The sequence below is a fragment of the Antechinus flavipes genome, chromosome 5 (assembly GCF_016432865.1).
Source record: "Antechinus flavipes isolate AdamAnt ecotype Samford, QLD, Australia chromosome 5, AdamAnt_v2, whole genome shotgun sequence".
Taxonomy (NCBI): domain Eukaryota; kingdom Metazoa; phylum Chordata; class Mammalia; order Dasyuromorphia; family Dasyuridae; genus Antechinus; species Antechinus flavipes.
In genome coordinates, this window is record NC_067402.1 from 162,321,721 (window position 1) to 162,348,149 (window position 26,429).

General features: G+C 35.0%; 1 protein-coding gene across 1 annotated transcript in view; it reads left to right on the forward strand.

Moving 5' to 3' along the window:
• Positions 1 to 339: 339 nt before the first annotated feature.
• The window catches only part of SEPHS1 (selenophosphate synthetase 1), an 87,340-nt gene continuing 61,250 nt past the window's right edge, over positions 340 to 26,429 (forward strand). Inside the window, exon 1 of the mRNA XM_051963212.1 lies at positions 340 to 545. The gene's annotated coding sequence lies outside the window, so the exon portion shown is untranslated. The remainder of the gene's footprint in view (positions 546 to 26,429) is intronic.

Sequence of the window (26,429 nt, forward strand, 5' to 3'; positions counted from 1 at the left end):
TCTCCAGAATTAAGACTTGCCATTCTTGCTTATGTAACACCTTGAATTCTATACTCAGGAATTAAACCTTCTTAGCAGAAATTGAGAGATTATTAAGATTTTTTAAAATAAATAAATGCTATGCCTATCCTAGCTGGAGGCAGGAAGAATATGATGTGCTAGAAGGATCGAAAGTCAGAGGACTCAAGGTCAAATTTTTGTTCTACCTATTGGTCATTTCCTGTGGATTTTTATTTCTTCTTCTACAAAATGAGGTGGAATTATATAATCCCTAAGGTTCCATGATGAAACAATAGGTCTATTACAATGTTCTAGAAAAGATAAAGAGAACTAAACTGGTGATTATAATTCAAGATGGACAGAAGTGATTAGATACGAGAAATACCGTGAACATAAGAAATGAAGAAATTGGCAAACTTCTTGGAAATGGATAATAAGTAACAAAGAACAATCGAACAACTCTGAGGTTACTACCATGAGTAACTAAGAAGATAATAGCGCTTTTTTTTGTCTATCACAATGATTTTACCATTTCATCACAGCAGGTAATTATGAAGCATTTATTAAGCCCTTATTATGCATCAAGAATTGTGTTAAGAATTGGGGAAACAAGGCAAATTATGGAACAAAACTAAAGTAAAAGACTTAGCATTTATCAAGAAGCACTTATTAAGCCTTATTGTGCATCAAGAATTGTGCTAAGAATTGGGGAAACAAGGCAAATTATGGAATAAAACTAAAGTAGAAGACTTAGCAGGAATGGGAAATCAGAAATATACACAAACATAATAAGGATTAGGAATAGAATTTATCAGGAAAAAAAATCTTAAATTTAAATCAAACTTAAAAATTCAGTCAGGAGAGAAATCTACATAATATGTCAGCCATATTGATATTGCTTTAGATGCAGATTTTTAAAAAATTAATGTATGTATTAATGTGCATGTATATTTATGTGTGTTGATATGCATGTAAGTATATGTATGTTTGCATAAAGATAAATGTTTATATATGTGTGTGTGTTGTGTGAACACATATAAAAACACACACACATAAATATATCTGTGCTTAACTGTAGCCTGCTTGGAGGAAGTGGGTGGGATGAAAGCAGGGAAAGAAAAGAATTAAAGTAAGAAATGCACAGCAGAAAACATTTGCATGTGAACTGGATTTAACTAAGAGAGGGTCACTCTCTCCTCCAGTCACTGAAGTACAAAGGCAAGACTTAAGTCAAGATAACTACAAGGAAGCAAAGATAGCATGGAAAGTCATGAATAGAATGTCTTCTATTATTATATATGCTTTCTTTTTTTTTTTTTAAATAACTTTTGATTGACAGAACCCATGCCAGGATAATTTTTTACAGCATGATCCCTTGCACTCACTTCTGTTCCGATTTTTCTCCTCCCTCCCTCCACCCCCTCCCCCAGAAGGCAAGCAGTCCTTTACATGTTAAATAGGTTACAGTATATCTTAGATAAAATGTATGTGTGCAGAACCAAACAGTTCTCTTGTTGCACAGGGAGAATTGGATTCAGAAGGTATAAATAACCCGGCGTTTACATTCATTTCCCAGTGTTCTTTCTTTGGGTGTAGCTGCTTCTATCCATCCTTGATCAATTGAAACTAAGTTAGATCTTCTCTTTGTCAAAGAAATCCACTTCCATCAGAATACATCCTCATACAGTATTGTTGTTGAAGTATATAATAATCTCCTGGTTCTGCTCATTTCACTCAGCATCAGTTCATGTAAGTCTCACCTAAGTCTCTCTGTATTCATCCTGCTGGTCATTCCTTACAGAACAATAATATTCCATAACATTCATATACCACAATTTACTCAACCATTCTCCAATTGATGGACATCCATTCATTTTCCAGCTTCTAGCCACTACAAACAGGGCTGCCACAAACATTTTGGCACATACAGGTCCCTTTCCCTTCTTTAGTATCTCTTTGGGGTATAAGCCCAATAGAAACACTGCTGGATCAAAGGGTATGCACAGTTTGATAACTTTTTGAGCATAGTTCCAAACTGCTCTCCAGAATGGCTGGATGTGTTCACAACTCCACCAACAATGTATCAGTGTCCCCGTTTTCCCACATCCCCTCCAACATTCTGCATTATCTTTCCCTGTCATTCTAGCCAATCTGACAGGTGTGTAGTGGTATCTCAGAGTTGTCTTAATTTGCATTCCTCTGATAATGATTTGGAGTATATTTTCATATGGTTATAAATAGTTTCAATTTCTTCGTCTGAGAATTGTCTGTTCATATCCTTTGACCATTTATCAATTGGAGAATAGCTTTATACACTTTCTTGACATGGAAATTTATCATAAATATTTTAATATTGTCTGATATTCTGCTGGACATCGGACAATGTTTTGTTTTATTTTTTTCCTTTTTCTATTTATTTTTTTTATTTTGTGTTTAGTTTTAAATAAATAGATTAATAATTTTAAAAAGAAGTAGAAATGGGGAAACAAAAAAAGGTAAAAAATAAAACTATCTCATCCTTAAGAAGCTTACATTCTATAATGGTATACTGTTGTGCTATGAGAAATAATAAAAGGGATAATTTTGGCAAAACCTGGGAAGATTTGTGTATATTTCCCTCTAGAGAAAAGTGAGCTGAAAAAATAAAACAGTAAATAATACCAACACTGTAAAAACACACAAATTGGAGGGCAGAGAGCCAAGATGGTAGAGGCATCAACCCAATTGGGCTCAGCCAATGTTTCCCTCCAAACAACTTTAAAATAATGTCTCAAATAAAATTCTGAAATGGCAGAACCAACAAAAGGTCAAAGGAATTTAAGAGGTAGGCAGGAGAGGTCTGTGATACTGAGGTGGTGACCCCCCTTAAGTACATATAGGAGCAACACTAGCAACAGGACTTGGAGATGATTGTAACAGTAGCAGCAGTAGCTGTGGGAGTTTTCAGCCCAGAGATAGTAAGGGGAAGGGGGAGATCAGACAACTGATCAAAAAGAGATTATAGGAGATCCTTTGCAAGCATTGAGTGCAGGACCTTGTTGCATTATACATGCACATTCTGGGTTTCAGAATAAAGAGAAGTACTAGCTCTTGCAGCCAAAGAGGAACAAGGATGCTGTTCTTACTTCCAAGGCAGCACTAGTACTTGTAGCAACAGGAGAGCAGAGGGCCCAGACATAGATTGTTCCAAGGCCAAAAGGAGTGTTAGCACTTCTGGCTGTAGGGAAGCAAGGTACTTTCCTAGTTAAAAGGTGGTGGTTCTTGTTGTTCATTCTCAGTGAGGATCAATAATATCCCAAGCTGTCTTCATTTGCATGTGAACTGCATTTAAGTAAATATCACCAAGTTCAGTGGCAAGACAAAAATAAAAAAAAAACAAAAAACAAAAAACAAAAAACGGCTGGGCTGCAGTGGGTGACCTTGGCTTTTCTAAATTTAGGTCTTTCTCAGGCCTCAGATTGTTTTGAGGTGACACCCTTCCAATTACTAAGGGCTAGGTAAGAATTGAGAGAAAAGATGACCTAATTTACTATAACAAAAATATCAGTCTGGAAGTGAAGAGACTCAAAGTTTCTACCCGGTACAGAAAACAGTTGTTATTTACATCTATCCTAAGCCATTATAATCTAAACAAAGATCAAAGAGGCATGGACAGTGAGCTATTCCTTCTCAGGTAACTCTTCCTAGGTAAAGACCAGAGTATAGACCTGGAGAGCAAAGACTACATCCATCTTTGTCTCATACCACTTTGGGATCACTGAAAACTTACAGGTTTCCCCCATCTCCAAATTAACTCTGAAAACAGTAGCACAAAAAAACAAAAAAACAAAACAAAACAAAAAAAAAACCCTGAAGCTTGGGACAGTACTTGCATCCCCACTTCAAGAGCAGAACCCAACTTTAACATAAAGTTAAAAGTAAACAAATAGGAAATATTCGCAACCAATAAAACAAGAATCTGACCATAAAAATTTAATCTGGTGACAAGGAAGATCAAGATAAACTTAGAAGACAGTCATGTGGAAAACAGCTATAAGCAAAGCCTTAAAGAAAAAGGGAATTAGACACAAGCTCAAAAATCAAATAAGAGAGAAGTAGAGGAAAAATGGAAAAGAAATGAGGATGATGTAAGAAGATTTTGGAAAGAGAATCAACAGCTTTGTAAAAGGAAGCACAAAAATTTAGAGAAAATATCTCCCAAATGTCCAAATAGTTTTTTTTTAAAAGACCACAAAAATTCACAGAAAAGAAAACCTTAGAAACCAGAATTAACAAAATGAAATAAAAAGGTACAAAAGATTAATAAAGAAAATTATTCCTTAAAAATTAGAATGGGGCAAGTAGAAGCTAATGACTCCATTAAACATCAAAAACAATCAAATGCAGTTGGAAGAATGAAAAAAAATAGGAGAAAATGTGAAATATCTCATTGTAAAAACAATTGACCTAAAAGACAATGGACCTAGAAAAGATCATTTAAGAATTATTGGACACAGCAAAAGAACTCTGGGAGATGACTGTGAACCATTACATAGAATTCCCAATCCCTATATTTTTGTCCACCTGCATTTTTTATTTCCTTCACAGGCTAATAGTACACTATTTCAAAGTCCAATTCTTTTTGTACAGAAAAATAACTGTATGGACATGTATACTTATATGGTATTTAATTTATACTTTAACATATTTAACATGTATTGATCAACCTGCCATCTGGGGGAGGGGATGGGGGAAGGAGGGGAAAAATTGGAACAAAAGGTTTGGCAATTGTCAATGCTGTAAAATTACCCCTGCATATAACTTGTTTATAAAAAGCTATAATTAAAAAAAAAGATAAAAGAAAAAAATTATTGGACAACCTGAAAGCCACAATCACAAAAAGAACCCAAGCATCTTCTTTCAAGAAATTATCTGTGCCCTGATACCATAGAACCTGAGAGGAAAATAGAAATTAGAATATTATATAGCCAAATTCTGGAGTTCCCAGGTTAAGGAGAAAATATTTCAATAGCCAAAATGAAACCATTCAAACCATGGAGCCACTGAAAGGATCATACAAAATTTAACAACTTCTATATTAAATGAGTAGAGAACTAGGAATATGATATTTCAGAAAGCAAAGAGCTTGGATTACAATTAGGAAGAATCTTCCTGAAAAAACTTAAGTATAATCATTTAGTGAAATAGAGGGCTTCCAAGCTCTTTTAATGAAAAGATCAGATCTGAATAGAAAACTATATTCAAGTGAAGCATAAAAAAGTAAACATGAAAAAGTAATTGTAAGGGATCAATGGAGTTAAACTGTTTGTTTCCCTATATGGAAAAATGCTGCATCTAAATCCTAAGAATTGTATCATTATTAGGGCAGTTAGAAAGAGTCTAAATAAGGATGATTTCAGAAAGTCCTGGAGAGACTTACATGAACTGATGCTAAGTGAGTAAAATCAAGGGAATATGGTTCATAGCAATAAGAAGATTATACAATGATCAATTCTGATGTATGTGGCTCTTTTCAACAGAGAGATGAGTCAGCCAGTTCCAATGGTCTTGTGATGGGGGGAGCCATATGTACCCAGAGAGAGAACTGTGGAGACTGTGTGTGGACATAATATTTTCATTTTGTTGTTGTTGTTGTTGTTGTTGTTTGATTGCCTTTTAGTTTTTTTCTTACTTTTTTCCTTTTTGATCTGATTTTTCTTGTGCAGCATGATAATTGTAGAAATGTGTATAGAAGAATTGCACATGTTTAATATATATTGGATTACTCTAAGAAAGGGGTGGGAGAAGAAAGGGAGAAAAAAATTTGGAATATCAGGTTTTGCAAAGAATATTGAAAACTATGCATGTGTTTTGAAAATAAAAAGTTTTATTTTAAAAAAAAGAAAAAACATAAAAAAAAAATAGAGTCTGCTTAGAGAAAGGGCTCATGTGTGAGTCAATGTATTGGGATAATATCCAAAAAAAGAATGTAGTGGTGAGAAAAGGGAATGCCCTGGGAGAAGAAGGAAGGGAGAGGTAGAATGGAGGAACTCATCCCATTCAAAAGAAGGATGCAAAGGAGCAATTATGTGGTACATTGTCCTGTGAGCATCAGTCTCAGAGTCAGGAAGACCCGAGTTCAAACCAAGCCTCCGACACTTACTTACTCAGTAACACTGGATAAATCATTTTACCATCAGTGCCTCCCCCAAAAAAAGAGATGCATGAGGAAGATCTTTTACAGTAAAGAGGAAATGGGGATGGAAGGGTAACACTTAAACTTCTCTCTTAAAAATTGGTTTAGATGGAATAACATAAACACTCAATTGTATGGGAATCAACCTTACCCAATAGGAAAGCAAAAAGGGAAACAGAAAAGAGTAGGGGGATGGAGTTGATAGCAGGGAGGGCAGTTAAAGGAGACAGTAGTAAAAGAGAAAAAGAGAGAGAGAGAGAGAGAGAGAGAGAGAGAGAGAGAGAGAGAGAGAGAGAGAGAGAGAGAGAGAGACTTTTTGAGAAGTGACAAGGTAAAATGAAAAAAAAAAAAATAGGATAGATATAGAGTTCCCTATACACAGTAGTAATCATAGCTGTGAGTTTGATGGGATGAATTCACCCCTAAAATGAAAGTGGATAGTAGAATAGATTAGAAACCTGAATCCAACAATATGTTGTTTACAAGAAACATACTTGAAACAGAAAGACACACAGAGTCAAAATAAGGGGCTGGAGTAGAATCTATTATTTTCAGCTCAGGTTTAAAAAAAGAGATAGCAATTATGTTCTCAAACAATGCAAAAGCAAAAATAGACCTAATTAAGAGATAAACAGAAAACTACATCTTGCTAAAGGATACCATAGACAATAAAGTAATATTATTTAACATCTATGCACCAAATAGCATAATATCCAAATTCTTAAAGGAAAAGTGAAATAAATTACAGGAATAAATAATAAAACTATATTAAGGAAGGAATTCAACTTTCATCTATCAGAACTAGATAAATCCAACCATAAAAACAATTTAAAAAGCAGTTAAACAGATGAATAAAACTTTAGAAGTTAGACATTACAGACTTTTGGAGAAAAATGACAGGAATTTTTAAAAGTATACTTTTTTTCTTGTACTTGACTATACATGACACCTTCACTAAAATTAGCCGTCTATTGGGGTATTAAAATCTCATTAACAACTGTAGAAAAGCAGAAATATTAAATCCATCTTTTTCAGATGATAATGCCATAAAAATTACATTCAAGAAGGGATATGGAAACACAAATTAAAATTTAATTGGAAACTAAATAACCTAATCCAAAAGAATGGGTCAAGAACAAATTATGGAAACAATTTCGTTAAAGAGAATAACAACGAGACAACATATCAAAACTTTGTAGGATACAGCCAAAGCAATATTTAGGGGAAGATATCTCTAAATCTTTACATCAACAAATTCAAGAAAGAGAATATCAATGAACTGGATATGGGATTTTAAAAAAAATTAGAAAAGGGGGCAGCTAGGTGGCACAATGGATAGAGCATCAGCCCTGAAGTCAAGAGGACCTGAATTCAAATCTGGTTCAGACATTTAACACTCCCTAGCTGTGTGACTCTGGGCAAGTCACTTAACCCCAATTGCCTCAGCAAAAAACAAAAACAAAAAAAAAAACAAAACCTAGAAAAAGAATAAATTAAAAATTTCCAATTAAAATGGAAGTCCTAAAAATCAAAAGATTAATAAAATTGAAAGTAAAAAACAATTTCTCTAATAAATTAAATGAGGGGCTGATTTTATGGGAAAAATAAGTAAGCAAACCATTGGTTAATTTTATTTTTAAAAAAGAAATTAGAAAAGTATATTACCAGTATCAAAAATTTAAAAAGTAAAAGTACTGCCAGTGAAACTATAATTAAAGCAATGGTTAGGAGTATTTTGCCCAATTTCATGACATTAAATCTGACACTCTTAAGTGAAATGAATAGATATTTGCAAAATTTAAATTGCCCAAATTAACAGAAGAGGAAATAAAATACTTAAATAACCCTATCTTAGAAAAAGAAAAGAAAAGAAACAAGCTATTAGCTCCTTAAGAAAAAAAAAATCTCCAAAACCAGATGGATTAACAAGTAAATTCCACCAAATATTTAAAGAACAATTAATTCCAATATTACATAAATTATTTGAGAAAATAAGCTAAGAAAGAATCCTAACAAATTCTTTTTGTAATACAAATATAGTGCTAATATCTAAACCAGAAAGAGTAAAAACAGAGAAAGAAAACTATAGATCAATTTCCCCAATAACATTAATGCAAAAATTTTCAATAAAAAATCTAGCAAGGAGATTATAGCAATTTGTCACAAAGATCATTTACTATGGCCAGATGGTATTTATAGCAGAAATGGAAAACTGATTCAATATTAAGAAAACTATCAGCATAATTGAATATATCACTAAAAAAAATCATATGATCCCCTCAATAGATGTAGAAAAAGCTTTTAACAAAATATAGCATGCATTCCTATCAAAAACACTAGAATTCATAGGAATAAATGGAGCTTTCCTTAAAATGATAACTAGTATCTATCTGAAATTATTAGCAAGCTTTATCTGTAATGGGGATAAGCTAGAATGCCTTCCTAATAAAATCAGGAGTGAGATAAGGAAGTCCATTATTCAGCATGGTACAAGAAATGCAAGTTATAGCCATAAAGATAAGTAAAAGAAATGGAAAGAATTAGAATAGACAATGAGGAAACATAACTAACATTCTTTCCAGATGATCTGATGGTATATTTGGAGAGTTCTAAAGAATCAACCAAAATAAATTAACTGAAACAATCAAAAACTTTAGCGAAGTTGTAAGATATAAAAGAAAACTAAATAAATTATCAGAATTTCTAAATATTGCCAATAAAGTCCAGCAGCAAGAGATAGAAAGAGAAATTCAATTTAAAATAACTATGGACAGCATAAAATACTTGCAAGTCTAAGTACCAAGACAAACCCAGGTACCATATGAAAACAGTTACAAAAACTTAAGCAACTGGAGAAATATTCATTGTTCATGGATAGGCTGATTCAATATAATAAAAATTACAATTCTACCTAAATTAATTTAGTTATTCAGTTCCATGCCTATCAAATTACCCAAAAAATATTTTATGGAACTAGAAAAAATAACATAATTCATCTAGAAAAACAAAAGGTCAAGAAATCAAAGCAATCATGGAAAAAAAAAAAGATAAAGGAAGGCAGCCTAGCAGTATCAGATTTCAAACTGTAACACAAAGTAGTAATCTTCAAAACAATCTGGTATTAGCTAAGAAATAAAATGGTAGATCAATGGAATAGATTACATACAGAATACATAGTAGTAAATGAGATAATAATCTAGTGTCTAATAAACCTAAAGATCTAAGCTATGGGAACAGAAAATCACCATTTGATTAAAAATTGCTGGGAAACTGGAAAGCAATTTAGTAGAAAATAGGTATAGAATAATATCACATCCTTACCAAAATAAGATCAAAATGGGTCCATGATTTAAACATAAAGGGTTATATCATAAACAAATTGGGGAAGCATAGAGAATTTTACCTGTTAAGGATAAGGAAAGAAATTATTACTAAACAGTGAGCATCACAGGAAGTAAAATGGATAATTTTGATTATATGAAATTGAAAAGGATTTGCACAAACAAAACTAACAAAGCCAAAAATAGAGGGAGAAAAAGAAACTGAAAGAAAGGTTTTCAGCAAGTTCCTTAGATAAAAGCTTCATTTCCCAAATATATTGGGAACTGAGTTAGCTTTATTCACAACTAACATTGTATACCAAGAAAAGGTTGAAATGGATTCATGATTTAGACATAAAAAGTGATATTATAAGCAAATTAGAAAAACAAATAATAGTTTACCTTCCAGATATGTGGAGCAGGAAAGAATTTATGGCTAAAGAACCCTAGCACATTACTGAATGCAAAATGAATAATTTTGATTATATGAAGTTTAAAAAGGTTTGTGCAAACAAAACCAATTCATTCAAGATTAGAAGGGAAGCAATAAACTGAGGGGTAAAAATTACATTCAAGGATTCTGGTAAAGGCCTCATTTTAAAAATATATAGAGAATTGACTCAAATTTATAAGAATTCAAGTCATTCTCCAATTGACAAATGATCAAAGGATATGAACAATTTTCAGTTGAAGAAATTAAAACCATTTCTAGTCATATGAAAAGATGCTCTAAATCACTATTGATCAGAGAAATGCAAATTAAGACAATTCTGAGGTACCACTACACACCTCTCAGATTGGCTAGGATGACAGGAGAAGATGATGAAGGTTGGAGGGGATGTGGGAAAACTGGGATACTGATGCATTGTTGGTGAAGTTGTGAACTGATTCAACCATTCAGGAGAACAGTTTGGAACTAGGCCCAAAGGCTATCAAACTGTGCATATCCTTTGATCCATCAGTATTTCTACTGGGCTTTTGTATCCTAAAGAGATCATAAAGGACGGAAAGGGACACACATGTGCAAAAATATTTTTGATGGCCTTTTGTAGTGGTAAGAAACTGGAAACTGAGTAGATGCCCCTCAGTTGGGCAATGGCTAAATAAGTTATGGTATATGAATGTTTTGGAATATTATTGTTCTATAAGAAATGACCAGCACAATGATTTCAGAAAGGCCTGGAGAGACATGAATTCATGCTGAGTGAAATGAGCAGAACCAGGAGATCATTATACATGGCAACAAGATTATACAATGATCAATTATGATGGACATGGCTCTTTTCAACAATGAGATGATTCAGGCCAGTTCCAATGGTCCTGTGATGAAAAGAACCATCTGCACCCAGAGAGAGGACTGTGGGAACTGAGTGTGGACCACAACATAGTATTTTTACTCTTTTTGTTGTTTGCTTGCATTTTATTTTCTTTCTCATTTTTTTTTCCTTCTTGATCTGATTTTTCTTGCGCAGCATATTTGTGGAAATATGCATAAAAGAATTGCACATGTTTAACATATATTGGATCACTTGTCTGCTAGGGGAGGGGGTGGAGGAAGGGAGGGAAAAAATTAGAACACAAGGTTTTATAAGAGTGAATGTTGAAAATTATCCATGTATATTATTTTGAAAATAAAATCTTTAATTTAAAAAAATCAATTTTGAAAACCTTAAGAATTTTAATCAATGCAATGAACAACCATGACTTCAGAGAACCAAAGATGAAGCATGTTCTTTACCTCTTAAAAGAGTGATAATAAATTAAGGGTGCACAAAGAGACATATAGTTTTTCCACTTAATATTTTATTTTTTCCAATTAAATGTAAAGATACTTTTCAACATTCATTTCTGTAAAATTTTTAATTCCAAATTTTTCTCCCTCCCTCTATCTCTTCCCTCCCAATATACAATCATGTTAAACATATAGTCATATTAGTCATGTTGTGAAAGAAGAATCAGAACACAAGAGAAAAACTATGAGAAAGAAAAAACAAATTTCAAATAGTGAAAATAGTATGCATTCGTCTATATTCAGACTCCATAGTTCTTTCTCTGGATGTGGATGGCATTTTCTATCACATCTTTTGGAATGAAAAATAAAGTTTTTTGATACAACCAATGTCGAAATTTGTTTTTGCCTATATATAATCTGTCACAAAGATTTTCTTTTTCTTTTTGCAAAAAAAAAAAAAAAAAAAAAAAAAAAAAAGAGAGAGAGAGAGAGAGAGAGAGAGTATTGGGTAGAAAAGAAAGAAAATCAATTTCTTGTTCATTAACAAATAAAATTTAAATTGACAAAATTCTAACTTACACTAAATGATGTATAAACAATTAGATAGGGGGAAGGGATTAAGCATTTATTAAGCACCTAGCATGTGTTGAGCACTGTGGCTAAGCTCTTTACAAATATTATCTCAATCAGTCCTCACAAGAACCTTGGGATAAGTAAGGGCTATTCTGATTCCCATTTTACAGTTAAGGAAAATGAGGCAGAGTTAAGGAAAGTGACTTGGGTCACATAGCTAGGAAGTATCTGAGACTGAATTTGAACTCAGGTCTTCTTGATTCCAGACCTGGTGTTCTACCCTCTGCAACATCTAGCTGCTTCTAGGTATATCCAATATGTGTACAAAGTAGATGAAAAGTAATGTTAGAAAGGAAGGCACTATCATCTGAGACAACTAGGAAAGGTCCCTTACATAAGAGATTTGAACAGTCTTAAAAGGAGCCAGGAAAATAAAGAGGCACAGGTAAGGAGGCAAAGCATTCCAGCCATAAAATGATGGCACAGAGATGGGAGATGAGTGTCATGTGTGAGACTACAGTAGGCTAGTGTAGCTGGATCCTAGAGTATATGCAGGAGTTAAGTGCAAGACTAGGAAGGTGGGGACAGCTTTTCAATTAAAGCAGATCAGCAACAGCATCTTTAGAGCCTTCAAGAGCTTCCTGGGGCTCTAAGAGGCAGAGTGACCTGTCTGGGATTACACAAAGTATCAGAGGCACTACTTCCCTGAACTCCATTACTAGCTAATTATTCACTACATTGTAAGGATAGTCACTGTGATTCATATAACATTCTGCCTCTTAAAACCATGTTACTTACATAATTGGAAAACAAAACAAAACTGGGGCAGAGGCAGCTTTGGAAAGAAGGGTGATAAACTTCGTTTGAGATATGGAGAGTTTTCTAGGATAGTATTAATTTGATTAAGATTTTATGATGGACTAGCAGAACAGGGAGGAATCAATGAGGGTGAGTACAGGTGTGGAAAGGATAAAACAGTGGGAGATGTGGAAGAACAGAAAAGTCTGACCCAGAGAGGTGAATTTCAAAGTTCAGGATCTCAGAAATGCAGCAATTTTCCAAAATGTTGAAGTCTATGGTTTTCCATAAACTCTTATTTCTTAGTCTTCAAACCCAATACAGGATATAAAATAACCAAAAGTAAGTCTCTGCCCTCAAAACTTGTTTTGATTCATTGATTCATTGAAAGGCTGTTAAAAAAAAAAAACTCCAATAGCTAGAATAGGAGGCAGCGATGTACTAGAAAGACGAAATATTTGGAATTGAAATAGTTAGGTTCAAATTAGAACTTTGCCATTTATTTACCTGTGTACCCTTAAGAAAATTTCTCTGGGCCTCAGTTTTCTCCTCTGAAAAATGAAGTTAGTTTAGATTACCTTTGTGTCCACTTCCAGCTCTAAACCTATGATCCTAGAGGTCATCTGCCAAAAAATTATCCAAACCAGGTATCATCACTCAGAGCACTAGATCTTCTCATATATGTGTATATTTATATGCATATAAATGCATAATTACATCAAGCACTATTCTAAAGGAACGAAAGATGTTCTATTTATTTCCCATCTCTGGAAACTGATAGCTAGCTAGGTTCATTTGCACTGCTCTCTACCTCCACCTCAACCTAAGGTGGCAAATTAGGAAATTAGAGTTTAAGATGTATCCTCAGGAGATTTGTTGACCAGGATCAGGTATCTTTAACCTGGCTGGAATAATCATGCTATCACCCTTTTTCAAAACAAAAAAAGATACTAATGCAGTAACTTTAGGAGAAAGCAAAAGATGAGAGTGACTCTTAAGTTGTTAACAATTATGGGAAACAGAGACAGACAAAGACAGACACAGACACAGAGAGACAGAGAAAATCAAAGACAGAGAGAGAGAGAAGAGACACAAAGAGATTGATTTAAAAAATTAAATCAGATTAAAATAAATTCTAAACAGGTTCAAAGAAAAATGCTCTCCACTTGAATTTTATGGCCCATTGGCAATTCTACTGAACAAGAGTTCAGCCTCTGATTCAACTCATGTCATCTTCCCTCCTCCACATCTGCAGCTAAGTCATAATCAGTCCAGTTTCAGAAATGAAATCTTTTGACATGATCATAGTTCATGGTGCAATTACACAGTTCCTTGGTGTTAAGAGCCACAGGGACTAATGTACAGTTGTAAAATCTTTTATCAGGCTCATGGAGGGAAATATTTGAAAAGAGACCTACCAAAGTGTTGGGAAGCTGGGGTGAGGGAAAAAGAAAAAATAATGTTGTTGGATGAATTTTGAATGTTTTGAGTTTGTGAATCACAAATAAAAGAATAGTGTCTTCACTTCATTGGAAATAGGGAAAAAGGATATCAGAGCTGGGGGTGGGGGGGTAGGAAAATTTGATCAATTTGAGGAAAAACGGAACAGACATAAGAATGGAAAGTCACATAACACAAGCCACTAAGTCAGTGAGCAACAATCAATAAGCATTTATTAAACATTGTGTGCCAGGTATTTTGCTTTGGAAGTTTTTGAATCTAGATGAATGAGTTCAGATAGAAGGCTAAAGCTGTTGCAATGATTATTGCAGAAGCTTTTGGAACTGCTGGTCATGTTCATTAAGTAACTTTCAATTTGTTTTCATTTTATGCAAGGAACTTAATTTGACTTTATCTTGGAATCCAAGCCTTTTCCTGGGCTGTCTTCATTCTAACTTACTGGCCTCAATTTAATGTAACCCCTTATCTCCTCCATACTCTCCTGATGACCTTACATGTTTGGAAGCTACTCTTATATTTAGATTTTCCGCTCTTCTGGGCCATGACTTTGTAAAAGTTGCATATTAATTTTGTTATTTCACTAGCTCTTAATGTATTCTTATTCCCTGAACCTTGATCACAAATGAAAAAGACTGCCAATTCCTTGAATAGATAACTACTTTGCAAAATTAAAGTCATATCTCTTCTTCCCATGATTCAAAACTGACCTTAAATACACTACTTTGGCCACACCTCCTTAACCAACCATGGGGAAAATATGTAGCAGAAGAGGAAAAAGGACATTTAATAAATAATTCATTTATAGTATTAAAGAATTTTAACTTAATTCCAGAAGGGGAGCCTAAGGCTTTTAATTCAGAGACCAAATTTGTCGGTTAAAAAGGGCATCATGTTTTAAGTTACCTACCGATCACCTCATTATATGGGCAACATGGAGAGAAGACTGAATACCTCACTTTAAATCCCTTCTCTATATATATGCAGACCTGCTGTACCCAGGAATTCTTTCTTCAATGAAATCACAGGTCCAGAGTCTTTTGGCAGATAGGAGGCATAGTGGATGAGAAAGTCACTTAATCTTTGTTTACCTCAGTTTCCTCAGCTGTAAAAGCTCCCTGTAAAAACTCCCCAGGGTTGTTATAAGGATCATATGAGATAATTGCAAAGTACTTAGCATAGGGCTTAGCATATAGTTAGCACCATATAAATGTTAGCTAATTTATCATCATCATCATAACTACTATTATTATCCTAAGAATAATATTGTCCGTTATTATCATCCCATTGTTATTATAAACCATTGTTATTAGCCATTATTATTATCCCAGAAGACAAGACCAAACTGAACCAAATATATTTGAGCCTTTTTATATTTCTATTTGAAAATGTAGATTATATGAAGAAAGGAAAAAAGAATAGAAGAAGGGGGGAGAATATATTTTAAAATTCAATTACTAAGAACATGATAAGATTTTTAAAAAAATAAATCAATTAAATAGTTGAATACATTTTTATATAAGAGATGGACAAAAGCTTAACAAGACAAACTGTTGAGGAAAGAAAAATATTTTAGGTAGTACAAATAAGTAATTGCAAATATATCTATTGTCTTTCATTCTAAGCATTATTAATAATAATTAGTAGTAACAATAAAAACACCTCTCTGGAGGCATTTTTCAACTGAAATGATATAAATTCTAAGTTGCTTATCTTGAGCTTCTTGAATTAAATGGTATTATAATAAATTGTTATACAGCATGATTGAAGAACATAATATTCTGGTTAGTAAAATTTGGGGGAGAGAGTCTCTTTTTAGGATGTGATACCTCTGGGATATTTCTTATCTCTCTGGTTCTTGCCTCCACCCCAAAAGTCTGAGAACATTGCTCACTTATTACAAAAATTCAAAGATGGGGGTAGGATGGAGAGTGAGTTTACAAGCCAAAGAAAACAAAAAGCTCTCATCAGAGCTCCTGGAAAGTATGAACAGGGTCTCTTGCTATCCCTCTTCCTTCCTTCCCCTGAGCAAACCTTCTCCAATGATCTGAACAGCCTGACTCACTTTCTGTCCAACATGAAAGGTGGGAGGGGCCCAAGTGTGGGTTCCAAGAGGCGATGCCTTTTGTGCTCGGCAGTTCTCCACAGTTGCCAGTAGATGGCATCCGCTTTCATTCCTTTACAGAATTTTGCTGTTTGTGCTTAACAAGCAGTAGGGGTCATTGCTCAGCCTCTGGTCCTGTGTTTCTTCGGTAAAAGCATTTCCATCAGTCTAGTTCGTTCCTGGGACCCTCTGGGGGTCACTCAGCAGAGAGAGGCTACTCAAAGTCACCTGAGACTGCTAAAATTTAGTTCACTAAGAGTTGAAACTTTTTTCTTTTAATTTCTTTTGATGTTAGTCTTTTTTTTTTTTTTTTTTTTTTTAAGCAGTTTCTATCTGGAATGCCTGAAAGAGTTGCTGAATTTGAAGAGATGGGTTCAAATCCCACCTTAGACTCTTTGTTCTTGTGTGACCTCTCATAGATCGCTATCCTTCATTGGGTTTCAAGTTTCCTCTCTATAAAATGGACTAAAATGCCCTTTAAAAATCCTTTGAGATTCTAAATCCATGTTCCTACAATCCCATGAACTATATTCTTTATGTAAAAAAGACTGCTCAATTGGGTTGGGAGGGAGTAAGGTAAATGGAGGGGTGGCAGGTTGCCAAAAGATCTATCCTAACTCATTTTTTGTCCCTTGGGATTTTCTTCCCTTTTCCTTTCCCCATTTCCAGTCTGTAAGAAGAAAACCCCAAATGGGGTTATGAAAAATGACTGAACAACAAATCAAACAATCAATCAACATACATTTATTAAGCTTCTACTCTGTGCCAGATACTGTGCTAAATGCTGGGGTTAAAAAAAAGAGAGAGACAAATGGCAGTTCCCACCCTCAAGGAGCTCACAATCTAATGGAACCATGAGTTATCTCTCTAGATACATGACCAATTCATTCCCTTTTCCATTTGCTCATAAGTATCTGTAAGTGACAATCCTATAGACATCTTTCCAATGCATTGTATCCTCCTATCTACTACACAGTTTTTCATTACCCTTTGGTGACCAACAAAAAGTTTGATACTGTACTATCTTATCATACAGTACCATTGGAATAATATTTGTGTTAAGAAGATGGGCCTTTCATTAATTGGAGAATGACTGACCAAATTGTGGTTACACAAGGTTTCACAAGGGTGAATGATGAAAATTATCTTTGCATGTATTTTGAAAATAAAATGCTATTACCAAAATTTTTAAAAAGTAGAAAAAAAGATAATCTAAACAACAACAACCAAAAAAATACATTGTGGTTCCATGAATGAAGTGGAATATTACTGTGCATTAAAAAATGATGACCATAGAGAATTCTTGGAAGACATATGTACTGCTGCTTTCAATCAAATTTGGTGCTTTTTTGTGTGCTGCTACTAAATTATGACTAGACAAATGGAGAGAATACTGAAGCCAACTGAAAACGCATGAGGACAGAGTTGGTGCAAAAATTTGGGACAGGAGAAAGATTCATTATTTTTTCAAGAGGAAATAAGAGCCTCTTCAGGACTGACTCCAAGCATGTGGAAAGATTTTTGGAAATTGCACGAAAGTAGAGACAACCAACTTCTCAATATGTCCCTAATTTATAGCTTGCTTCCCTAACGATTTTGGTCAGATCAGGACCCTTCTCTTGATTGAGTTAAAATAGCATCTTGTGCCCAACAAAACAATTCTTTCACTCTTGTATATCTTTATATTGAATATTCTAATTTGAATAATTTCTCTGCTTCCTGTTTGCTATTTTACTTGAGGGGCCGCTCAGCTCCATTTAACTACTTAATATCATATAGCTTTTACAAAACATTCAAAGATAAAAAAGAAGTAACATTTCCCCCAAACCTTGTGGAGATAAAGTTCCCTAGACTTCTTTGGTCTGGTTGGATAGGGTAACAGGGAGGGCATATTAAAGCTCAAAATTTAGCTCAGTTCCTACATAAGTATCAGTCTCAACAAATTCAGGTCTAAAAGTAACACTGCTGACAATATGAATTCTTCCCCTGGGTTGGAGTCTCAAAGGTCTTTCTGAAAAGTCCTGTGAAATTCATTCTCAACCAAAGCTGAAGAGACTACTTCGTTCACCTAAAAAGGAAAACAATTGACCAAGTCAAAGGTGCCTCATGGGGGTCGGGGAAGGGAGACAGTACTCTATGGCTCTACCCTTATAGTATAGTTCTCTCATTGCAATTCCCATCAGAGCACAGCTGAAGCAATAAGGCAAAGAGGGCCAGAGAAACAAAGAGGAGGTAGCCAAAGCTGACAGTCTTTTTGAATGCCTCCTAAGCCAATCAGAAAGCCCTTGTGGAATCGTGCCCTAGTTTCTCCACGGCACTTTCCTTACGCATCCTCATGATCCTCCCAGAAGCAGTTCCTTAGCATCCTGTACCAGGTAAGAAGCTGTCTCAGGTGCTCTGGACAGGAGCCAGACCTTATTACACCATGAAGATTAATTATTGTAATATAAGGAAGTCATTGGAGTAATTGAAATGAGTAGTATTTAATTTGTCCTTGCACTAAATTCCCTCATAGTCTGCAGATAATCATTCCAGAGCCGGTTGGGATAAAAAGTTTTAATAGTGATGGCACCCAGTATGATGCTGTGATATTGGCAGAACCCAAGGGAGGCATTGAGCTGGAGTAGAAATGGCATTGGGTGGGAGATCCTGGGTGCTCTATCTTCCTTCTCTCAGTTCCTAACTCTGAGACATTGAACAAGTCACTGAAATGCCCTGGCTTCAGTTTTCTCCCCTGCAAATGAGAGGACTAGATTATTGCTTCTAAGATTTCATCCTGCTCTAAATCTAGGACTCTGTAATAAGGAGCTAGTTGCCCTGTCACTGCAGAGCTGTTCTGGTTTTTGTTGGTGTTTTTTTGGAGTTTTCTTTCTGCCCATAGAGATAAAAGATAAACAATAAATAAGGTATTTTACCTTGGCAAAGACCTGAAGTTTATGGAAGAAGGTATCTGAAAGGTTGCAGTTCATAAGCACTTCTCTCATTTTCTTTTGTGAGAAAGACTCGATTCAACTTATCACGTGGGAACAAATTCATGTTTTCAAAATATATATAACAGTAGAACTGATTGTTTGTCGACATGGATGCCAGCTCCTTGAAGGCAGGGACTGTTTTGGTTTTGCCTTTATATTTTCAGAGCCTGGAAGAGTCTCTAACTAATATCAGATGCTGAATAAACGTGTTTCAATGGATTCACTTAACTTTTCTTTTTTCCCTTCACCTGTTGCTTTCATGCTTTTCAATTGTAATTAATACAATACGGTGTGATGTGATGCAATATAATTATTATACTATTTTATGGTATGTATGTGTGTATGGATGCAGAAGTTACCTTTTGTAGCCAATGGGAACCAACAAAGCTGTTCCTTTCCTTCCAATTCTCAAAGAAGACCAATTATACTGTATTGTATATGGGGTCACAGAAGGAAACTGAGTTACAGAGATTAAATTAATATTAATTAATTAAATTAAATTGGGGCATTAACTAAATTAATATTCAAAGTTATTCAGCTAGTAGTTGTCTGAAGTGAAATTTAAACCTAAGTCAAGAACTCTCCTATTACACTATGCTGCCTCAGTTCTTCCTCTTTTTCTCATTGTTTATTCTTCAGAAACTTACTCTACTGTTTCTTTTCTGCCTCCTTTTTTCCCTCCTTTCTTGCCATCTCTCCCTTCCTTTTCCTTCCTTGCTTGCTTCCTTTTTCTTTTTTCATTTAGAGCTGCTCCAACTTTACCAAATATGTGGTATCTGGGAGAGCTGTCATTTCAAGTTGAAAGGAAGGGAGAATCAAAATATGCAAAAAACAATAACAACAACAACAACAACAAAAAAACCCAGAAAACAAAAACAAACAAGTGCACACACACATTTAGGGAGCCTTCTTTTGACCAATCTTGGATGTAGTGACCAGGACCTTCTATAGACCATCCAAGCTAAATCTGATAATGAAAAGGAAAGAGTAAAGAGTAAAAGAGAGTTATATTCCTTACTGAGTTCCAGAAAAATCAAAAAGAGCTTGTGTCACTAACTTGTACAGCTAGTCATCTATAATAAAGAAATGTGTCTCTCCAAGTGTCTAAATCTGGTGCCACAAAGTAATTCTAAGCACTAGGGAAGACTGATTTGTTACTGTTATAAACCAACTGGGAAATTGATTAGGCTCCTAAAAATGAGATCTCTGGTGAAGAAGTTAAAGATTGGACCTGTGATTCCATCAAGGAACTCCCTGAATGAGAAAACTCTACCAATGGAGGTCTTACAGTTAGTTGGCAGAGATTACTTACTCCCAAATCTTCCTGGTTCTATACCAACATTACACTGCCTCTCTTTTGGTCAAGATGATTTTTCAAATTAAAAGTATGTTTTTATGTTGTAGAATCATAAACAGAGCTAAAAGATGGATTTTGAATCCCTTCATTTTACAGGTAGGGAAACTGAAACCCACAGCTGCCCTCCTACTTGTAAATACTTTATGTCAGTGACTATCGATAGAAACAGGGAAGGGATAAAATTGGGGGAACTTCCTCCACCAACATAGAAAACTTAGAGAAGTTAAGTGACTTGTCCTGGATCACATAGCTAATAATTGTCAGAAAGGATTTGAACTCAGATCATCCTGACCTCAAACCCAACACATTATTTACTATAAAGCAGAAGTTTTTAGCCTAAAATTGGTGAACTTATTTTCATAAATATTTTGATGACTATATTTTATATAACTATCTTCCTTTGTAATTTCATGTGTTTTATTGTATGCATTTAAAACATGATTCTGAGAATGACCTGACAGGATTCATCTGACTGCCAAAAGGGTCCATAATGCAAAAAAGGTAAAGAATCCTTGCTCTACATAAACTAAGATCACAAATTATTCAAAGCAGCAATGATACTGATGTTCATCTTTGTGAAAGGCTTGGGCAGCAAGATACAGTGAACTATGGGCCAGTCTTAGAATCAAGAAGACCTGGGTTCAAGTCTAACCTTTGACCTCTACTATGTGATCAGATCGTTTAACATCTCAGGAATTCCAGGAAACTCTCTAATGTGATACAGTTGGGACATAGTTATTTTTCTTCATTGCTAGAATGAAATCACAGATTGTGACCTTTCCCTCTCCATCTACCACTCCCACTCCAATTGCTTGGGCTATGCTAAAAAACTAAGAGGGTTAAAAGGTTAAAATTCAAGACTGGCATTTTACCATTGCTTTCAGAGATGCTGCTGTGACAAAGGGCATGTGATAAAAGTATGAAATTACATGGAGCATGATTGTTTTTGACACATTGAGATATCATGGCCCCATCCTCTGGTCCCATTATTGTTATTTATGCCTGTATTCTTTATCCATGAAAATAGAAATCAACAATACCTAATTAAATTAAACCCAGGAAGATACAGTGAGTTACAGAGGTGGTGCTGACCTGCATTGGTAAAGGAAATTTCCTCATGAAGAAGTTCCCTTTACCAATGAAATCAGCCACGCAAAAGAATGGAAACTCTCTGAGGGCAGGGACTAATTTTTTATTCTTGTTTTTTATCCCTCCATCTAACATAGTGCCTAGCATAAAATGGGGGCTTCATAAATGTTTTTTCAGTTGGAAGTTATCAGATGATTTGTAGAAATGAGTTCCTCCCTAAGCTCCTCTTGATGTCTTGGGGTCTGTCTCCCTTGTTCCCCTGCTGTTGCCTGGCATCCAGCTGACTGGGGCCTTATTTGCTTCTAGTTTGAGGTGCAAAAATTCTTAGTCATGGTTTTGACTACAGTAATTATGACTTTTTCTTCACCTCTCCATTCTGCTTGACCTCTGTACCCTTTCCAGCGGTATACTCTCCTTCAGGAAAATTTCTTCTTTTATCCTGTGAAACAACACTCTTTTAATTCTTCTCCTCCCTCTCTTTTTTTCCCTCTGCCTCCTTTACAATAAACACAAATGTAGCTATCTTCCCCTATCAAATGTAGGTATCTTTCCCTAACAAATGTAGGTATCTCCCTGAGTCTTTTCTTTGTGTACTTTTGTCCTTCAGCATATCATCCATTCTGGCATTTCACTGATACCACAAACTCATACCTTTCACCTCTGCATAAATCCTAACTCTCTACTTTGGGGCCTAAGAAGAAACAGTCTTCTGAAAAATAGTCAGATATTTTCAACAGCTTGATGGATATTTCCCATCAGATGCTCCACCAATGCACTAAACTCAATATGTTTAAGGCCAAAATTAGCATTTCCTCCCCTAAAAATATCCCCAGTTAGAGTCTAGTAACTTCAAACAATTATAACTCTTCATTCTTCCTTGTTCCTACACCCAATTACCAAATTTTTTTCTATCCTTTCTTTGAAAGTCTTTTGCCTCCATCCCTTCCTTTAAATTAACATTGTAACTACCTTAGATGAGAACTTTCATCTCATTCCCAAATTATATTACTTTCTAACTCTTCACCTCCAATCTTTCTCTTCTACTGATAACTCCTTCTAATATATATATATATATTATATATATATATATATATATATATATATATTATATATATATTCTTTTTATTTCCTATATATATATATATATATATATATAATATGTATTAAGTATCTGCTGTATATCCAGAAGTATGGTATAAAATGAGGAAAGAAAGAAGGAAGGAAAGAAGGAAGGAAGGAAGGAAGGAAAGGAGGGAGGGAGGGAAGGAGGAAGGATTTCTTGAGTGCTTACAACGTGCCAGGTATTACACTAAGCATTTTACAAATATTAATTCATTTGATTCTTACAACAACCCTGGTATTAATAGCCCTATTTTATAGTTAAGGAAACTGAGGCACACAAAAATTAGTTTTGTCTAGGATCACATAGCTAATAAATGTCTGAGATTACATCTGAACACAAGTCTTCTGACTTCAGGCTCAGCTGTCTTTTTAAACAAAAAAAGTTTAGGATATAGGTGGAGAAAGCACAAGAAATAATGTGCTATAGCAAGTAAGGTAGCAGAAGGGATCACTGTGAGCCAAAGGATTTGGGGAAAGTATCATGAACAGAGGAAAAAATTAAATGGGTTTTGAAAGAGAAAGGGATATCAATAAGCACAGAAACAGATTTCAAATGGTAATGTGTACATATTAACAGAGGGATATGGAGATCTTGCCTTATTCCAAACATGTGACTTTGATGGTATGAATTTCTGGTACCTGTTAAGTTGGTGTAATTCATTTTGACAAGTGTCCAGCACTATGTTAAGTGTCTTGGGAGGTACAAAAGAATTATATGGAAGGCTCAGTCTCTCTCTGTCTTAAAGCTTCTTATAACATGCGCTTTGGGGAAATCATTCAACTCAATTTAACAAGCATTTACCAAGCACATGCTATATTTAAGGCAATATGCTGAGTACTGGAAATAAAAAGACAAAATGAAAAACAGTTATTTTCCCTCACAGTGTTTACCATTCTACCATAGAGAGTGAGGCATTTAGGTGTGACAGTGGATCAAAGCACTGGCCTTGGAGTCAAGAAGGCCTGAATTCAAATCTAGCCTTAAATACTTAGTTAACTATGTAAATCACTTGACCCCTTGTTTGCTTCAATTTCCTCATCTATAAGATGGGGATGATAATAGAATCTATTTCCCAGATTCTTGTGAAAGGAAATAATATTTGTAAAGTGCCTTGTAAACCATAAAGTACTATATAGATGCTAGTTGTTATGTCAACATAACATTACTGAAGAAGGGAGAAAGCATTAACAACCAATGTGGTTCTATTCAAGAAAGACATATAAGTTAAACTTTGAAAAAAGCTAATGATTTTAAGAAGAAGAAAGGAAGGAGTGTATTTCAGTATTTCTATAAAAACACCAAGACTAGAAATGAGATTTACATCAATGGCTTTGTAGACCAGAAAGCAATTTCTTTTGAGAAAGAAGGACTAGACAATGAAGATCGAACAATAAATGCTATAAAAGTAAAGATAAAAATGTTTTCTCCAGTGGGCAAGTGTTTTTGGTATCCCTTAATTCATACCATGTGGGCAGAAATTCATACCATACCTCTGCTAATAGGATGGGGCATAAACTTTGCTATTTCTGTACCTTCAAGGCTTTCATGTAGCTACTGATTCCCAGAGCAGTATAAAGTAGCACTGGAAAATGGGACAGTGAAACAAGGGATCCCCTACAAATGGATCACAGAAGACATTCCACCTTCATACTGTTGTAAAGAAAACAGAAGGTAATTATAACTCTGGAGATAAGAGTGGTTTTCTCAAACCCACCATCATTAGGGGACTGCGGGATTATTTTCATTGAGAATTCTGGGAGAGAATGGGGGAAAAAGGAGTGAGAGTAAGAAGTAAGTAACATCACCCATTTTGCATTATGTAGAAAGACTGGACATGAGGCTGTTTTGTTCCTCCCTCTCCCATCTATTCAGGTAGTGAAGGTTTTTGTTGGGCTGATGAGAACAAGCATTAGTGAGCTAGTATGAAAGTGTCTCAGAGACTATAAACTGTATTTTCTCCTTTGTTACTGTGTTGTCCACTTCTCTTTATATAAAATGTGGCAAGTAACCTTGTTGTGTAATTAGTGTTACATTGTAGAAGAGGTTAGGAAAACTGGTAAGTCTGAGAGAACAAAAATGCATTCAGCCACTAGTAGGAGCTATGTGGGGAGATGGCAGAGTTACAATTACTTCCCTAGGAAATCACAAACTGTTTCAGGCACTTAATATTCCTGTGGTGTAGAAAATGATGAGTTGGTAGATTTAAGGAAAAAAAAAAATATGGAAAGACTTGGATTTATCAAGGTTGAAGTTATTTACCTGATAAGAAAGGAAGGAAAGGAGGGAGAGAGGGAGGGAGGGAGGAAGGAAGGAAAGAAGGAAAAAAGGAAGGAAGGGAGGAAGGAAAGAAGGAAGGGAGGAAAGAAAGAAGGAATGGAGGAAAGAAAGAAGGAAGGAAGGAAGGAAGGGAGGAAAGAAGAAGGAAGGAAGGAAGGAAGGAAGGGAGAGAGGGAGTGAAGAGGATAGGTGATACCCTAGGGGAAGGGATGGGGAAAGGGAGGGAAAAAATAAGACCAGAGTATAGACCTGGAGAGCAACAAGATGTTAACTCAGTGTGATTGATAAGATGATGGTTCTCTAGTTCACATATACTTAGTATTTAGCATGGTGATGTAATAGTTCTCTAGTTCATATATACTCTGTATGCTGTAATGATGTAATTGTAATAGGGTATAAGAACTGAGAGAACTGGGGACAGGGTCAGTCAGTCAAAATGAACAGACTGTGAAGGAGACAATAAAGGCTTTAGACTCTATTCCTGACCATCCTTGTGGTGACTATCCTGCTGAGACCAAGACCAGTCTGGAGGACCTCCAGAAAGCTAGCCTGGACATTACGGGAGATGTCTTCCTTGAACACCATTTTGGTATCTTTTACTTTGCTAATGTTTACGTCTTTCTATTTCTCCTTCTAGCAACTTATTGGTGGTCAAGAATATTTACAAAATGAGACACTCCTCTCATACCTCTCACTTTCACCCTTACACAAACATTTCTTTACTTCTGTATAAATGTGGAGACTACTCCTCCCCATCCCATCCCACCATGGAATTTTATTGCTCTTCTAAGTAGAGAAATGACTTAAACATACTTACATACTGGAGACATCTTTATTGTTATTACCTAATGAAAGACAGAAGAAGTTAACTTCCTCTCAAGGAAATATATGGAACTATACTGGATAAGGCATTATAGTATGGAGTCACAAAGATATATTTTGGGATCCTGCTTCAGGTACTTAGTTCTGTGATTATGGGCAAGTCACAGCCTTTCTTTACCTCAGTTTCTTCTACTGTAAAATAAAGGGATTGGAATCATCAGCTTCTATAATTCCTTCCTCAAAGGGTTGTTGGTGAAAATTAAATGAGATATCTGTAAAAAGTACTTAGCACTCTAGACACACTTATTCTTTTTCCTTTCCTCCCTACTTCTAACTCTAAATCTATAATCCTATGAATTTAAAGTCAGGGAGGCTCAACTTGCATAATATCTGGAAAGAAAAACTGACCTTTCTTCCTAGCATGCGTTCTTTAAGAAAGATTGAAAAAACAAAACAAAAATAACCATTTCCACTGTCATTTCCTCATGTTTCATCAATTCGGTCTGTTTAATTTAAATGGTAGAGCCCTGAGGTAAGACCCGTTCTTAATCTATGATCTGTGTAATACCTGGCACATTACTGACACTAAATAAACACTAAACAAAGGACAGTAACAGCTTAGGAAAATG